Below are 15,491 nucleotides of genomic sequence, written 5' to 3'. Positions count from 1 at the left end.
CTATACAAAAGCCGCCCATTGATGCAAATTCTTCTAATGAGAGGACTATTCCTAGCAAGGTTGTTAGGCCAGCTATTTTAGCTGTTTCTTCTGATGATGACTCCTATTCCTCTATTGGGGATACAGATGATCAACCTATCTAGATATCTGAAAGCTTCAAGAAAGAACTTGAAGACATAGACGAACTGATAGATGAAGCCATAGGGGTGCATCAAAGAATTCTTCAAAGAATTCTTCAGATGAACAACCCAGAGAAGAAGACAGAGGAAAAATCTATCATGCAGAATTAGAAAGGTCTTGTATCGAGGGACTTAGGCCCAATAGAAGTCATTATAAGACTTGTACTGAACTGTTGTATCTTAGCAATGACTAATGTGATGAAAAATTTCTACATGGACATGTGTCTACTCTACAAAGTACTCATAACGATTTTGAAGCAAACGTCTTTAAAATTGAGTTTTAACCAAAGATAAGTTATGAGAATAAAAATTCTCAACAATCTATTTTATTTTATGGCAAAGCACAATACTCACAAAATACAAAAATGAGTAGGGCTCAATAAAAATATAGAATGTTTATACAAAAATGAGCCGAGCTCAATAAAAATATAGAATCTTTACAACGTTGTCTCTGGACATATACAAAATTCCTCTAAGCAGTTTCGGGCTTTGTAGCCTCAGCCTTGGCCTCTTCCTTTGACTTAACCTTTGGCACCTTGGCCTCCTCCTTTGTCTCCTTTGTTGTTGGCACCTTGCCTGCCTTGTCCTTGTCCTTGCCTACAAATGGAAGCTTGTCCTTGTCCTTGCCTGCAAATGGAAGCTTCCTCTTTGCCTTGCCCTTGCTTCCCTTCTCAGGGATTCCTTGTTTAAAGTTGAAATGCTTAATAGGGGAATGAAACGGCATCTTTTTTCTCTTCTTTGATGCACTAGTGCCAGCCCCACCGGTGGAAGTGGCGAGTCAGGCTCATCAGACGTAATTGCATTGTTGAGGATAATGTTTATTGCCTTTGCCCGCACACTCCACAGCCATAACTCATCTGAGCGAACATACTACAAAACAACATAAAAGTCAATTAGAATAATGCGAGATCTCTCATCATGAAATGAGCATAGAGAAATTATATTATAGTGACACAAGAAACTTACACAGCTGTCAAAATTAGTGTACTTGGAAAGGAGGAACTTCCAAAAAATTGCGACTACGTGCCAGCCACAAGAGTGTGAATCCTTTTGCATAGGAACGGGTTGGTTGAGAAATTTCCACTCTATATCCTTTTTCAATTCAGGACATAGAGTTTCAATCAATGCAACCGCTCTCTTACATGCCCTACAGTCAATGATATAAAGAATGACTTACAATCAACAATTAGGAAGCAAGAAGGAAATGATATAAAGTATAATGACTTACAATTTAGACTGTCCGTGCATTCCGAGAAGGCTCCGAGAAGGCTATTCATAAAATTGTCCGGCATTTCACCACATTAATTAAACAAGAAGACCAGTGCCCTTTGAAATTGAGAAAGTAAACAAAAAATCTAAAAAAGCTAACACAGGCAACTAATAACTTAAATTCCATCTATAGCTTGAAATCCAAAGAAAATACATACCTCTATATATGGCAGCACAACAAAGCAGGTACCCGGACTAACTCCTTGGAAATAAGGAGCAAGGTCCTCTTCAGACCTCGACGGGTCAATCAAGATAGTTGATACCAAAGGATCACAAATATATACTTGCTTTGCCTGGTCTGGCAGCAAAAGCTCTTTCAACAGTACCCTGCAAATTAAATTAAAAACATTAGGAAAGGGAAAAAGAAATCAAAATAAGAAAGCATTCGAAAAAAGGCGAAGAGTACACACACACCTTAAACAAGTAAACACAATACTGTCATTGATCTCTCTATTCTTTTCAGCGAGCATATAAACATTCGTTGGAGCGATATGGAGGTACTCCTGCTCGGCACTGTACGAGACATTGCATATGATCTGACCAGGCACCGCCTTAAGTTTGTCGTTATTCTCTCCCTCCAACTTTAAAAGGTTTTCTGCCAATTCATCCCTAACAACATTCTCTTCTAATAATGTCTCCTTTCCCTTCAGATTTGCCCCCTTTACAAGCCTCTTTAGTCCTTGTGGACCTGGTGTTGTCACCTCTTCAATAACCACCTTGTCAGAAGCTCTGTTCCTCTTCAAAGCAGGAGGAATGGAGAGGATTTCTGCTGCCTTCCTATCCTTGAATGGTAGAGGTCGCATGAACTTATTATACCTATACCTAACTGTGTTTACTAATGTCATGTCCTTGTTCATTAGTGTGACCCTCCTGGCATGGGCAACACAAATGTTACTAATCAATTAATAAGTCTATAAGGAAGTCCTTGCATGACTCTTGAAGACATGCAAGGGTGCTACTCTGCCATTTAAAGTAACCTTTCCACTTTATTCTATCGCTAATGGATCTGAAAATCCTCAAGAAAGGAGCTTTGGGGATGATAACTTTTCTCTAATGTAGTCAAAAACCTTAACTAACAGAACTGATCTGACCAAACCCGTAAGTCCCATAGTCAGATCAAGGAAAAGATTGCACTTGAATCATAGAGACCAACGCTTTTTTCCTCATTGAGAGGCACATTTGTTGATTCTTTTCCATAGAACAATTTTTGTCTGGGATTTACTTCATCTATCGTACCATAATAGAATTGAGTCTCAATTTAGGAGTCCCATGGGTTAGAGCCAACCGCCCAACCACTGTAGTGATGGGATCCAATTAGGAATTTGAATAGGTTTTGTCTCAGGTACCAGGGAAAAGAGTTCCTTGGTCCCTCATCCACCGTACCGAAAGCTCACCATTTTAATCGAACCGAGGCTGGTCAAGACCTCGGCTGACCTTGCTACGCGAGACGTCCTCCATTGACTCCCGTCAGCTATTGCAACTTATTAGATTAGGTCTCCACGACCTCATTCACAAGACGGTCAAAATGCTTTCCCAACATTCTTGACATAAAACATTCATTAAAAAACAGGTCATAAATATAGATTCTATAACCAACTCTCGTCTTTCCACATTGTTCCACATCAACCATATTATTTAATTCCACAACCATTTCACAAGTATTCCTATTCTCATCCAATCACATCATTTTCATCTCTTCATATCTTTTCTCAATTTATCCTCATCAGATCTCATCCACTCGCATCTACCCATATCCACATCCACTCGCATCTACCCATATCCACATCTCATCACATCACATTCATTCACATCTCATCCATTCAGACCACATCACATTCACTCACAACTCATCCATTCATTTTACCTCACATCTCATTCATTCACATCTATCCCGATTCACATCCCATCACATCACATTCATTCATATCCATCATATTCAAATTCATTCATATCCATCACATTCATTATCATCACCATTATATCACATCACTTCTATCCACATCATATCTCATTCATATCCATCACATTCAAATTCAATCATATCCATCACATTCATTATCATCACCATTATATCACATCACTTCTATCCACATCATATCTCATTCATACACATCTCATCTCATTCATTCACATCCGTCCAATCGTTCATATCCATCACATTCATTCTCATCACCATTATATCACATCACTTCTATCCACATCATATCTCATTCATACACATCTCATCTCATTCATCCACCTCCATCCAATCGTTCACATGTACGGCTACTCATATCTATCCATACATTCATTTCTATCACTTTACATCCACATATATTCACGTCACATCACATCACATTCTTTCACATACACATCTATATCCGTTCTTTCACATACAACCACATCCATTCTTTCACATATTCACATCCATTCCTCACATACACATTCACATCCATTCTTCTCATACACATCCTTATCCATTCTTTCACATACTCATTCACATCCATTCCTCACATACACATTCACATTCATTATCATCACATACATTCATTCACATCCCATATCATTCATTTACATCCCATATCATTCATTTACATTCTGATTTACTTGACATCACATCTCATCCATTCATTCACATTTATCTGATTCACATCGTATCTCATTACATCTATCCACCTCACATTCTCATCACCTCTATTCACATCACATCCATCCATCCATCCATTCACATCTATCTGATTCACATCACATCTCATCACATCTATCCACATCACATTCTCATCTCTTCTATTCATATCACATCCATCTATCCATTCATTCACATCTATCTGATTCTCATCACATCTCATCACATCTATTCTTATCACATTCGTTTAAACAAAGAATTTAAGAGAATTCTAATTTTTGATATAAAGATTCTTTACGCATCTATTTGTGTATCAAATCAACTTCAGTGGGAATAACACTTTTAACAAAATCCTTTTATGCATAAATTCAATTTTAAGGAAAATAAGACTTTTTAAAATAAAAATAAATCCTTTATGCATCTTTCTATGCATAAAATCAATTTTAATGAAATTAACACTTTTGGAATAAAAATAAATCCTTTATGCATCTTTCTATGCCTAAAATCAATTTTAATGAAAATAACACTTGTGGAATAAAAATAAATCCTTTATGCATCTTTCTATGCATAAAATCAATTTTAATGAAAATAACACTTTTGGAATAAAAATAAATCTTTTATGCATCTTTCTATGCATAAATTTAATTTTAATAAAAATAACACTTTTGGAATAAAAAAACCTTTATGCATCTTTCTATGCATAAAATCAATTTTAATGAAAATAACACTTTTGGAATAAAAATAAATCTTTTATGCATCTTTCTATGCATAAATTTAATTTTAATGAGAATAAAACTTTTGATATAAAAATATATTCCTTTATGCATCTTTCTATGCATAAAATAAAAATTAATGAGATTAACTATTTTGAAATAAAAATAAATTCCTTTATGCATCTTTCTATGCATAAAATAAAAATTAATGAGAATAACTCTTTTGAAATAAAAATAAATTCCTTTATGCATCTTTCTATGCATAAAATAAAAATTAATGAGAATAACTCTTTTGAAATAAAAATAAATTTCTTTATGCATCTTTGTATGCATAAAATCAAAATTAATGAGAATAACTCTTTTGAAATAAAAATAAATTCCTTTATGCATCTTTTTATGCATAAAATCAAAATTAATGAGAATAACTCTTTTGAAATAAAAATAAATTCCTGTATGCATCTTTCTATGCATAAATTTAATTTTAATGAAAATAACACTTTTGAAATACAAATAATTCTTTTAGAATGCACAAATGGAATGAATTACTCTTTTAGAATAACCTAATGATAAACTTTAGTTCCACAAAATTTAAGAAAAGTTTGCCATAACCTCCTTTGTATGGCTGACCATTTCTCAATTTTAACATTCAATTTATGACTTGAATTAATCCAATTTGAATTCTAATATCTCTAATCTACTCCATTTTCTAAAAATTAAGAGAGTAAACAATGAAAAGAGTTTAATCAATCATTTAATTAAACTTTCTAGGATTAAGAAGAGCTGAATTGTAAAGAAGAGAAGGGGGTGGCCTTTCCATCAAGGCATAGCATCAGATTTTAATTCAAACATTTACAAAGCATAAAATTTAAGAAAACCATAGATTTGAAATTCACAATAGCTAAGAATTAAGCTTACATGGAACTTGTAAGCTTTCCTTTGGATTGAGGGATTAAGGGTTCTACTCTTGTTTGCAACAAGAGTGGCCACCAGTTCTTTTGGAGAGGATTTAGTAAAAAACAATTGAATTATCAATTGAATTCAATGTATTTGACTCTGGTGGGGGGGAGGAGTAGAGTAACAGTGCATAAACATTATTAACCTTTTACAAAGGGGGAGGCTTCTATTTATAGGAAAAAATGAGCCTCTAACCAAGCAAACTGATTCTAGAATTTTCCAGATCAGTTTGGTCAAATTTTGACCATTTTTGGGCCAGTTTAGCTTACTTTTTGGATCTAGGTGAAACAGGAGAGAGGAGAGATGAAAATATCTCATTATTTGTGAGTTTAAAACTCATCCACACGTGAAATAGGAGGGAGGAGAGAGGAGAGTTGAAACAGGAGAGAGGAGAGATGAAAATATCTCATTATTTGTGAGTTTAAAACTCATCCACACATGTGAAATAGGCGCCTCCTTCATGAGGGGAATTTCCCCACACTGAGGTGTCAAAAATGCATCATTTCCTCTAAATATCTCTTCTTTTTTAACTAATAAACCTTGTCCTTATAGTCAACTCTTTATCTTATGTGAGTATTTACTCATTTTTATCTTTTATTCTTCAATTTATCTCCTCCCTACAATTAGATTAATCTTATTGGTCCATAGGAACCTTATTTAAAATTTTCAAGAAATCTCGACCCTCAGGCTAAGGTCTTTTTTACCTATTTTCAATTTATTCCACACTGGAAAGTTCTTTTTGAATTTTTGTTTCAAGGGAAATCATTTTAATAAGAAGGGACATTTTTTCATCCAAATATATCTAAAAATTAAATTATCTCTCTCTAGAATATTTTCTCTCTCTAGGCCAAAACAGATAGAAATAAGATCTGTTATTATTCTGAAAACGGGATTGATTAACAGGGGGAGAAACTCGACACCTTGAGGGGCTGGGGGAGGATTCTTACATCCTAACCCACTTAAAAAACATGAGATGTCCTCATCTCGCAGAGCAGGTGGAGTATGATCTCTTTCATCATCTTCTTCTTCTTCAATCACTTCCAGCGTTACTGCCTTGGAAGTGGACGGTCGATTTGGGAACAACTCTCTTTGACTTCCCCTATTCTGAGGCAGAGGTCTTGCATTACTTTGGTTTGAAATTACGGGTTGGTTAGAGGGTCTACCTCTGGGATTTCCTTGATTTTGGCAGATAGAAACCTGATTACTCTGGAAGGATAGAAACCTGATTACTCCTGAAAGAAGGAGCTAGAGTTTGGAATCTTGAGCCGTGATTTTCGTGCCCTGAAAACCTTGATCCAAAAGGAGTTGGACAATCCATACTGCGATGTCCAAATCCTTGACAGTTGTAGCATTTCACTCCCTTGTTCAAGGGTGGAACTTCTGAAGTTGAATTCGAGGGGATTGAGTTTCGGAGAAGGTATTTCTTCCATTCTGGAACTTCCCATATCCTGGGCTTGACCCTGATATCTCTTAGGTGGTGGAAGGTTGGAATCACCTTCTGGAACTAAAAACCTTTTGAAAGGTGATGGTGCTGGCTTTGGTGGGACCTTGACATCAAAGGCCTTGGAGAAATCCTTCGCCATCCACACTACTTCGGCCATGGAAACTGGCTTGGCGTTCTTCACCAAAATATTCAAAGGTTTGTTCAGTCCCCGAATGAACCTAGCCATTCAGAGCTTCATTCAGAGGTAGCGATTATTTGAGGAGGAGAGTGAATGCTTGGTGATACTTCAATAGTTTTGCTCCCTTGGGTAAGCTCTAAGAATTCGTTCATCTTTGTTTCCAAAAAGCCGGGAGGACAGAACCTCATCCTTAGGTAAATTTTGAGATCATTCCATGTCTGGATATTCCGATCCAGACGGTTTGTCTCGCAGTGGTTTCTCCATGCCACTCTGGCTCTTTCTACTATCTTCAGCCTTGGAAAAGCCATTTTTCTCTTCTCATTGTACCCGATGACATCAAAGTACTCTTCCATTGCTTCGATCCACTTCTCCATAGCCTCACCCAATTTTTCCCCTTCACCCTTGACAGGCCCAGGCTCTGCAAACTATGAAGAGTTTTACAAACATCCAAGTCTAGCTCTTCCTCATCGAGTTGGGGGTTATCATTTCTACCACGACGACCTCCTCGATCCATGTTTCTATCAATACGAAAAATCTTGTTAAGTCCCTTTATTTACGATTCAATTTCGATTTTTGATTCATCTGATTCTGGGGTTCTTTAGATAGGTCAGCTCCCCATAGAATCGAGGGATAAAGATACTCGCATTATCAGATAACAATTCATTCAAAACATATCATTCATATCTTTAACACAATAATGGTCTATTAGACCAAAATTTTCATCTGAACAGTACTCCATGGGGGATTTCAATTTTAAAGATTTTTAATTTGTCATCCCTTAACTTGATCCACTGGGTGAAGAGTTAACAGTAGCAATCTGTCAAGCACAATCCGCTCATCTCATAGTGATTTGCTAAAGTCATTATCATTATTCTAGTTACGAACATCAACATAGGGACTCGTCCCATTCATCCTCATTGTGGTTTTGCTCAGTTTATCGCTTTTCAACCAAAAATTCAAGAATCATCATTTTTCAATCAGAATCCAATTCAACTCATCAGTTCTCAATCAGAATTTCAAAATCATATCAACCACATTCTAATTCATCATCTGGATAGCATTTTAACTTATAATTTCAAGATCTTAGATTTACTCGTATATACTGCCAGTAAAGAGCTGCAGTTATACCCTTGGTATATACGGGTAGTCACGGTCCTTGGAACTATAAGGTAAATACCATCATATCTAGGCCTCAAGCAAGTCAGGGATTCCATATAATTGCAGTACTTCCCATCTGAAGACCCAATTATCAATTTATGAATTTCAGTCTGAATAACAATTTGTATGAATTTTATCACACAATTACAACCTTTTACTGCTTCTTCATAAATTTTTGACATTTTTGGCTTCTTGGTTGATCCACATTAGCCAAATTTGCTCTGATACTAGCTGTAAGATCTCTGTCTCCACCGTGCAACAAATTCAAGGATGCTAGCAGCGGAAGTAGCACTTCTTGCACAGGGCAGGGTCCCACACTTGGGGCCTCGCCCCCACGGATATCCGGACAAGAGACTAATCCGTCGGTTCTTCCAAAACCGAACCCGAAAAATCTTCCCTTGCCCGGAAAGCACTGGCAATTCCTCCAGGATAACTTTTCTCTAACGTAGTCAAAAACCTTATCTAACAGAATTGATCTGACCGAACCCATAAGTCCCATAGTCAGATCAAGAAAAAGATTGCACTTGGATCATAGAGAGGCACATCCGTTGATTCTTTTCCATAGGATAATTTTTGTCCGGGATTTACTTCATCTATCGTACCATAACAGAATTGAGTCTCAATTTAGGGAGTCCCATGGGTTAGCCAACCGCCCAACCACTGTAGTGATGGGATACAATTAGGAATTTGGTTAGGTTTTGTCCCGAGTACCAGGGAAAAGAGTTCTCAAGCTCCCTAATCGGATATTCATGCAAACTCAAAACTAGTCACACCACTTACACACCCACACTTACACACCCAATATGAAATTGCCTTTTTCACAGAATTAGCTATCTTTAAAAACAATCATTTAATGAAACCATTTAGTCACACTGATCCTAATCCTTAAAATCTCTGGTTAAATCTTTATTTCATCGGTGTACCTATGGCATCATTGGCAACCTTAACGCTCACCACCTGTCCACTCAGGGGCCTTTTCGATAGTTCCTAGCTCATAGTAACTCGAAACATATTCACATAACAAAATAGAAACTCCGTTGAAGATTAGCAAGATCAACCAACGGATCTATATAAAAGAGCCAAGGACTCATCCATTGAGGACCAGCAAGGTCAATCAACCAGATCCATGGCCGAATTCAGAAAACAACTCTTACTCCTTGTTCCAATATCTTCCCCGAGCACGTGTCGGTATCTTCGATGACCCAGAAGCCCGAGCACCGTATGGTCAGCACCCTCTAGGATCCTTCGCAAGTGACCTAGCGCTTCACTTATAGGCCGCTTCCTTGGTCCCTCATCCACCGTACCGGAAGCTCACCATTTTAATTGAACCGAGGCTGTGGTCAAGACCTCGGCCGACCTTGCTACGCGAGACGTCCTCCATTGACTCTCCGTCACCAACTGTTGCAACTTATTAGATTAGGTCTCCACGACCTCATTCACAAGACGGTTAAAATGCTTCCCCAGCATTCATTAAAAAATAGGTCATAAATACAGTTTCTATAACAAACTCTCATCTTTTCACATTGTTCCACATCAAACCACATTATTTAATTCCACAACCACACAAGTATTCCTATTCTCATCCAATCACATCATTTTCATCTCATCTTATCTTTCCTCAATTTATCCTCATAAGATCTCATCCACTCGCATCTACCCATATGCACATCTCATCACATCACATTCATTCACATCTCATCCATTCAGACCACATCACATTCACTCGCATCTCATCCATTCAGACCACATCACATTCACTCACAACTCATCCATTCATTTTACCTCACATCTCATTCATTCACATCTATCCCGATTCACATCCCATCACATCACATTCATTCATATCCATCACATTCACATTCATTCATATCCATCACATTCACATTCATTCGAATCCATCACATTCATTTTCATCACCATTCATTCACATCTCATTCATTCACATCTATCCCGATTCACATCTCATTCATTCACATCTATCTCGATTCACATCTCATTCATTCACATCTATCCCGATTCACATCCCATCACATCACATTCACATCCCATCACATCACATTCATTCATATCCATCACATTCACATTCATTCATATCCATCACATTCACATTCATTCAAATCCATCACATTCATTCTCATCACCATTATATCACATCACTTCTATCCACATCATATCTCATTCATACACATCATATCTCATTCATCCACATCCATCCAATCGTTCACATGTACGACTACTCATATCTATCCATACACATCTCATCTCATTCATCCACATCCATTCAATCGTTCACATGTACGACTACTCGTATCTATCCATACATTCATATCTATCACTTCACATCCACATATATTCATGTCACATCACATCACATTCTTTCACATACACATCTATATCCGTTTTTTCACATACATCCACATCCATTCTTTCACATACTCATTCACATCCATTTCTCATATACACATTCACATCCATTCTTCTCATACACATCCTTATCCATTCTTTCACATACTCATTCACATCCATTCCTCACATATACATTCACATTCATTATCATCACATACATTCACTCACATCCCATAATCATTCATTTACATTTTGATTCACATGACATCACATCTCATCCATTCATTCACATTTATCTGATTCACATCGCATCTCATCCATTCATTCACATTTATTTGATTCACATCGCATCTCATTACATCTATCCACCTCACATTCTCATCACCTCTATTCACATCACATTCTCATCACCTCTATTCACATCACATCTAGCCAACATCACATCTCATCACATCTATCCACATCACATTCTCATCACTTCTATTCATATCACATCCGTCCATCCATTCATTCACATCTATCTGATTCTCATCACATCTCATCACATCTATCTGATTCTCATCATAGACTCAAGGGACACAAGTTCGAAGCATTGAAAAGTGCCCTACCACAGTTGTGTTGTTCCATTGCTCTTCCTTCCTAAGGTGAATGCATTGAGTTTCCTCTTGGAGGTGTGGTAGCCCATAACATTTTTGGTGCCGCTACTGGGGAAACACCTTTGTTTCTTCCATCGTCTTTGATTTTTAGCTCCCATTACATAAGATTCATTAATGCCTTTGCATGAATGGATAAGATTTAAGTGGAAGTGAAAAATTATGAGAAATTGGTTTTTTTGTTGTGTATTTGTGTGGTGGAGTGGTCTGGAAGAAGGATCCACGATTTTTTCTAGTCAATTTTGATGTTTGTATCACCAGAATCGTTAACGTGAACTAGCAAGTGATGTTCTATTTTTCTTTATTTTAAAAAATTTATAAAAATTGTTAAAATTAGGAGCCATTGATTGTGTCTTGAACTCGTATTACATTCCTTATGCATGGCACAATCATCTTGGAAGCATTTGGATAACAACTTTTGATGTGGGAATTTCCCATGTGAAATTGCTTTCACGACGTGAAATATTTTCTACAACTTCACGGCATGAAACGCTCCCAGAATTAACGTCGCAATTACTGTTACAATTCATGGGATTACCTTGCCAAAAAATAGGTAGCCCTATCCTGATACCTCTGAAACCATGGGTTTGACAAAATTAAGAATCGTGAATTAGCAAAAAATGTTCACGACGTGAACTATTTCAGAGTATTTCACGACGTGAATTGATTGCATTTCATGGCATGAAACATTTTCATTTCATGATGTGAACTATTTCAGGGCCCTCACGGTGTGAACTATTTCAGAGCCCTCACGGTGTGAACCATTTTCATTTCATGACGTGAACCATTTGCATCTCATGACGTGAAACCTTTTCTCTTTACGACGTGAACTATTTCTGCAATTTCATGCCTTAATCAAATCTAACTCACAAATTTGGTATTGTCGGATTGAGGTTAAGGAAGTTCGTGAGACAATGAAAATCATAACAAGGTAACATGGATTTCTGAGTCCAAAGAGCAAAAATTTTAAACATGTGAAAGTGTAGAAAATCGTTCACAATGTGAACATTTTTTGACATTTCACGCCGTGAATTGTTCTCTGCAATCTCACGGCCTTAGAAAACGAGTTGACAATATATGACTAAAATTTAATTGGGGCAGCAAAATAGCTTATCAAATCATATTCACATGCACTTGAGGTCTAGAAAGCTCATCAGAGAGACGACCTCACTCTTAACAATAGTGCATCAAATAATCCAAGATCTTCCTATCAAAAGAGTGTAGGTTCAGGCCACTTAGCACTCAATTTAGTGTCTTTAAGGAATCTGACCATCATTGAAACTAGCAGTTAGTGAAGAATCCATGGAAGAAGGGCTGCGATACTGTGGGTTTAGGGAAGAGTATAAACAACCCTCCCCCATTGATATAGCCTGAGGATTTTTTGGTCTCCAAACCAGCAACAATGATGAAGAGGCACAATCTGTGGGCATGGGTCTGTCAACCGGCGTTGGACTTGGTCCAAGGCAAGAAGTACCTATCCAACCTTCAAATTCGAGGTTGTCAAACACTGGCACCCTTGAATGAGAAGAGACATGGAAAGCGCAGCAGGACTGGTCAAGTATTCTTCCCAACCTTAGAAGAAGAAGAATTAGATCTAAAGAATGACAACTACGAGAATTGAGCTTAAGGAAACAAGAGCTCGATACTCGAAGGGCTAGATCTAAACAAAAGGAGATGGGAAGTGTGAACTTACTTTAATCACATATGGTAAAGAGCCGGAAATAGTCATGGGCAGGAGCGAGGGAGAAATTCCAATCTTAGAACCCATTAATGAAGAGCCAAGAGTGGAGAAAGGGTTTGTAACCCTAGATGAATATGATAATCTACCAAGAGAAGCAGGTGAAGTGAAAAACCACCTATACACCAAGAAGGACATTGAGTAGATGATCAATCATCCCATGTTCTTATAGGACATGGAACTCTTAATCCTACAAAGGCTTACAGAGGTGACTAATGATGAGTCATTCCATAATAATGTGGTTGAACTATCCTATATACTAGAAATTCCTAGAAGAGCCAACGTAGGAAGAAGACGAGGTCTAGGTAGGGGGGGAGTAGTTCCTCAAAGAACAAGGGCAGATCCAACCATAGATCTTAATGTGGCCACAAGGACGGATTTGTTGAATATGGCTATTGTGGGGGAAAGGGGCCAAGGAATGGTGAGGGAACTAGACACTGCTCTAGAATCCCCACCCTCCCAAATGAAGCCACATCATTTCAAAGCTCATTTAAAAATTCTCTGGGGATGGGAATCCTATTCAACATGTAGAGATCTTTGAGTCCACATGCAAAACATGCGGGCTAGTAAGTGATGTAACAATGATTCGTGCTTTCTCATTGACCCTAGAATCAATGGTTCCAAACCCTCAAACCTGAAGATAAGGTTAATTTCACACAGCTCAAGAATGTGTTTGTGCCACCCAACTTTGCCAGAAGTGGCAACAGATGGAGTCCTATGGCACATGTAGTCAATGCAAGACTATGTGTCTCAGCTAAAACACTTAAATTCAAGGTGCAAACTACAGGAAAGGCTAACTAATGATCAGTTATTTCCATGGTTCCGGAGAGGAGTCCGAGACCACAAGATGCATGATTATCTGGTATTAGCCCTGGTATTAGCCTGACTGGCCACTTTGGATGCATGTTGTTGTAAATTGGCAATTGAATATAAAGACAATATGCTGGAATTCCCACAGCCACAAGATGTCAAAATATCTTTGGTAGACTTCACGGGAGTCACCAAGAGATTGGAACTTGGAGTAAGCAAGTTGGGAACATGACTGTGGATGAACTCAGTAATGCAATACTAGAAAAATTGAAGGTAAAGGATGGAAGAGAAACATCTAGGCATAGGCATACCCATATTTACCCCTATGGAGAGCAAGGCCGTTACTCTATTGTGCACACTGTGTAAAATTAGGGAATCATGATACCTCCATGTGCAGATATCCAAGGTTCCAAACAGCAGCATAGTTGTCGGCACCTAGAGCTCTATTTGCCTTACCAGCACCACCTATGCAAATCACTGCAGTTGCAAGACAGCCAAACTCTTCCTATTTACCTAGGGGGATATTTTGGGTACATGACACTTTACCTCTACCGCCACCACCTGTTCTACAACCACAACCACCACATGCTAAAATCAACCAAGTATTAAATGAAGAGACATCAAAAGATATAGATATGGTGCATGAAGTAGAACTCAATGGTGGTGAGTACTATGAGGAAGCTATGGAGATTTCACCAGAATTCTATGACTTATAGAATAGCACGCCACTACCTATATGTTTCAAACCACGGTACAGTGGAAAGGTAAGGACATAAACTCAAACATGAGGAGAAGACCGCTATAATGTTTTGGTTGTGGTGGACTGCATCGAATCGCTGAATGTCCCCTCGCTGAATGTCCAAACAAAAATGTGGTTCATATGCACCAACCCTAACAATTGACTGCTCCACCCAATGATATGCCAGTTGAAAGATCCCTGCCCCCTCCGTGCAACAAATTCGGGGGTGCTAGCAGCGAAAATAGCACTTCTTGGGCAGGGCAGAGCCTCTCACTTGAGGCCTCGCCACACGGATATCTGGACAAGAGACTAATCCCTCGGTTCTTCCAAAACCGAACCCGAAAAAACTTCCCTTGCCCAAAAAGCACGGGCGATTCCTCTAGGATATTTTTATTCTAACGTAGTCAAGAGCCTTAACTAACTGAACTAATCTGATCGACCCGTAAGTCAAATGGTTAGATCAAGGAAAAGACTTGCACTTAGATCATAGAGACCAACGCTTTTTTCCTCCTCATCGAGAGGCACAGCCATTGATTCTTTTCCATAGAACAAGACTACCTAGGATTTACTTCATCTATTGTACCATAATAGAATTGAGTCTCATTTTAGGGATCAATCAGTTGAGCCTAACCCCATCTAGTCCCATGGGTTATCCAACCGCCCAACCACTGTAGTGATAGGATGTAAGTCCCATAGTCAGATCAA

This window comes from Cibotium barometz, chromosome 29 (assembly GCF_041138505.1).
Source record: "Cibotium barometz isolate CiBa-2024 chromosome 29, ASM4113850v1, whole genome shotgun sequence".
In the NCBI taxonomy this organism is placed as follows: Eukaryota; Viridiplantae; Streptophyta; class Polypodiopsida; order Cyatheales; family Cibotiaceae; genus Cibotium; species Cibotium barometz.
Note: the sequence above shows the minus strand (reverse complement) of the source record.